We start from the raw sequence: 4,197 nt of genomic DNA, 5'->3' as shown, positions 1-4,197 counted from the left end.
ATAATTATTTGGGACATGTTAGAGTCAATAAAATTAAGAAAATGTCAAAAACGTGAAATTTTACGTCTAGAGGTAAAACGATCTTTTTACACCTAGAAATTAGTAAACGTCATGGCAGTGTCCTAAATGTTGTTCTATACGCTAATATGATTATTTTCAATGATTATGGATGTTTATGAATTTTTATATTTTAATATGTCAATTTTAAATGTTTATGAATTTTTAAGATGTTAAAACGTTTATTTTAAATGTTTACAGATTTTTAATAAGTTTAAATGTTTATTTTAAAAAGTTTATGGATGATTATGATTTTAATATGTTAAATCGTGATTTTTAAATGTTCATGGATTTTTATGGATTAATTATGGACATTTAAAAGATATGTTGCATGCTTGGTTTCAAAAATAAAAACGATACGTATATGCATGATTTTTTTAAGTGATGATAATATGTTGAAGGACGTGAAGAGATTGTGACTAATACGATGATATGTTGGAAATTTTGTGAGGGTTATGGTCCCAGTGGGAGCCCGACGATCGTGTTTCCTTGGATACGGATATGTATATGTATATGTATACGATGATATGTTAATACGTAAGGTCAGGGCCCAGTTGACCGGTGAGAGTGTTGCTGATGTCCCCCGCCGCCCAGTACTGTGGTTACATGTAGATGGATCCATCGTCCAACACGTATATGAACACGAAAGTTACAATCAACGATCTGAATTCAACAAACACGAACATGAATATGAATATGAATACGATGATATGAATATGGATACAAATATGAATATATTTATGCATCATGAAAATTTTTATGAAAATTGTTATGTTTAAAGTTTATGCTTCAAGAAAATGTTTATGAAAATTGATATGTTTAAAGTTTATGTATCTTCCTTAAAACGATATTTTAAGTACAAGTATTTTTCACTATTATATGTTAACTGTATTACGTATTACTTATTATCAAGGATATGACGTGTTGAGTCTTTAGACTCACTAGGTGTGATAGATGCAAGTGATTATGATAATAATATCAATGGAGGTCTTGATGGTTGACTTTGCTGGACTGAAGGTGCACATAACCCGAGGACCGACGCTAGTTTTCCGCACTAGTTATGACTTATGATTTTAAGTTATGTTAAAAATATTTTTATGACTTTAAATTATTTATGAGTAGTTTTGAAAGGTTATAGTATGGGCTATTTCCTTTGATTTTCAAATGTTAGTTGGTTGATTTATTTTTAAAATGATGTCAAAAATATTTTTTATGGTTCGGTCGATGCTAAATGAAGTTTAAAAAAAAAATTTCTAGTACTTTTTAAGAAAACGAATAGCAGACGTTTCAGCATGCGTAAATTTCATTTACATTTTGTTCGTTTTAGAGTAAACATATACATGTGATCATGTTTCACTTGCGTGTGACAAATTTGCAGGAAAAATGACCGAAAAACCGAATCTGGAGCAAAGTGCGCAAGCCAAGGAGACAATGACAGAAAGGCTGGCGCCCGAGCGGTAGAAAATTACCGCCCGGGCGCGAGAGGTGAAGAGCTAAGATGATTTCTAGAAAGTATGGCGCTCGGGCGGTAATTTTATACCACCCGGGCGTGAGATTTATCTTCCGAAGAGCTTACAAACAGAAGAGTCGACGCTCGGGCGGTAATTTTCTACCGTCCGAGCGTGAAAGTCGCACCTCCCAAGCATGATTACAGAGAGTGTGGCGCTCGGGCGGTAATTTTCTACCACCCGAGCGCCACTTAAATTTGGAAAGATTTGCTATGGATTTCTTCCCTGATTTTCTGAATGAAGTATAGAAGGAAAAGGAGGGCACGTTTTTTAGAGGATTCAGACATATTTGGAGAGCAGCCACAAGCTTTGGAGAGGACTTTTGCGCTTGGAGTTGAAGATTCGAAGATTTCCGGGCATCGTTGCTCGGATTTTCGTCACGACTAATATTTCTAATCTAGTTATTATCATCCAAACATTGTTTTGTTTATTTTAAATATGAATTCGAGTAGCTAACTCTAAAATATTTGTTGGGATTTAAGGGGATCCTACCCTAAACTTTGATTTAATTAATTTATATTTCCATTGTTGAGTTATTCTTGAATGTGCTACTGTTGTTCATTGTGTTGTTAGAGCGTCTCTAACTTTAACAACATTTTTATATTGCGAGTGAGTTCGAGAGAATAACTTGTGATAGGAACGAGTAGTATAATCCGTGGATCTACAATTTACATAGATATATGAAATTGGATACGCGCTGATAGTCATAGTCCGGTAGGTCGAAAACTAGGGGATTTCATAGATCGACACGCGATTCATTCTTGATAAATAATTAAAGACTTTTAATTACTTCATTGAGTAGAATTAGTTTGGCATAGCTCGAGAGAGTGTGTTCAATTGAATAGGAAATTATGTCGGAAGCATACAATCACTATCGAACGAATTAATCAATTAACGACGGGTAGGTGAACCGAAATTCCCAACAAATTCATTTCTCATTGAATTTTAAATCAACCAATTTAGATAATATATTTCATGATCCAATTCTTGAATCATTTTATTTGCGTATTTATTTGAGCATGGTAGTACTAAAACAACCAATCAATTTTCGTTGCTAAAGATTTAATAACTGAAAGTAACAATTGTCAAATACAGTCTTCAGTGGAACGATACTCGTACTCACGTACATTATACTATTACTTGACATCGTACACTTGCGATTAAATTTTGAGCATACAAAATCATATTTTTATTAAGGATTCCACAGTGCAAGTTTTGCTCGATCAAGTTTTTGGCGCCGTTGCCGGGGACTGTTAATTCACAATTTTATTTTTTAGTTATTTTCTTTAGCATTGTTTCATAGTTATTAAATTAGCACTCCGTATTCCATTACAGATATCTCGTCCAGTGCATGCCAAAGTCACTTGACGTGGAGCTTGAGCAGTTTGACCCTGAAATTGAAAGAACTTTCCACAGGAGAAGGCAGCAGCAGAGACTGAAGGAACTGATGGAGAGACACGAGCACGAGCATGAGGAGTAACATCGTGAAGATAGACATGTTGAGATACCGCGCCGCATACCAATGCTAGAATATGCCTAGCCTTCTTTGGATGATGCACGCCCCAACATTGTGAGGCCTATTGTGCGAGCAAATCACTTCGAAATCAAGCCAGCTATAATTCAGACGATTCAGAATACAGTCCAGTTTGGAGAATCTGCAGTAGATGACCCAAACACGCACATCGCAGATTTTCTTGAAATTTGCGATACTTTTAAATTCAATAGAGTTTCTGATGATGCTGTTAGACTGAGTTTATTTCCTTTCTCCTTACGTGATAAAGCTAAAGCATGGTTAAATTGTTTTCCTGTAGGTTCGATCACCACATGGGAGGATATGGCGAAGGCGTTTCTCATCAAATACTTTCCTCCATCTAAGACCATGAAGCTGCGGGCAGACATCACCACTTTTGCTCAGTTCGAGCAGAAATCTTTATATGAGGCATGGGAGCGTTAAGGATCTATTACGAAGATGCCCTCATCACGAATTGCCACTTGGGTTAGTTGTTCAAACATTTTACTATGGCTTGCTTACTCTTAAACGTACTATGATAGATGCTGCTCCGTGTGGAAACCTCTTGAGAAAAATTGATGAGGAAGGATACGAGTTATTGGAGGAGATGGCTGCTAGCAGCTATCATCCTCGATCTGAAAGGAACAACCAGCGAAGGAGTGCAGGAGTTCACCAGGTAACTGACCTTTCCGCTATTACTGCAAAACTTGATGTATTGAACAGGAAACTGGATGGTTTGAATATGGGTGGTACGGCTATGCGTCTGCAAGAGATATTTTGTGAAAAATGCGGAGGAGAACACTATGTTAAGGACTGTCAAGACAGTGGTCCTTTTTATGTGCCAGAAGGGGCACCTGTGAATCAAGTGGAAGTCCAAAACCGTCCAAGGAATGATCCGTACTCAAACACATACAATCCTGGATGGAGGCAACATCCCAACTTCTCATGGGGTGGTCAAAACAGTCAAAATCGACCACAAGGAGGACAACAATATGGGAAAAAACCGATGTACAGATCTGACCCTCCTAGAGAAGAAAAGTCCAACTTAGAGCAGATGATGTCTAAGTTTAGCTCGTCCACTGAAACTAGACTCCAAAATCAAGATGCGTCAATAAAGGGGCT

General features: G+C 36.8%; 1 non-coding gene across 1 annotated transcript; it reads right to left on the bottom strand.

Moving 5' to 3' along the window:
- Positions 1-3,448: 3,448 nt before the first annotated feature.
- On the bottom strand, positions 3,449-3,552 carry LOC142528161 (small nucleolar RNA R71). Its single transcript, XR_012815642.1, has one exon. It is a non-coding gene; the product is annotated as a small nucleolar RNA R71 (small nucleolar RNA).
- Between the last annotated feature and the right edge of the window lie 645 nt (positions 3,553-4,197).

The sequence above is a fragment of the Primulina tabacum genome, chromosome 15, assembly GCF_025594145.1.
Source record: "Primulina tabacum isolate GXHZ01 chromosome 15, ASM2559414v2, whole genome shotgun sequence".
NCBI classification, from domain to species: Eukaryota; Viridiplantae; Streptophyta; class Magnoliopsida; order Lamiales; family Gesneriaceae; genus Primulina; species Primulina tabacum.
The sequence above is the reverse complement of the archived record's forward strand: the minus strand, read 5'-3'. Positions and strand labels throughout refer to the sequence as shown.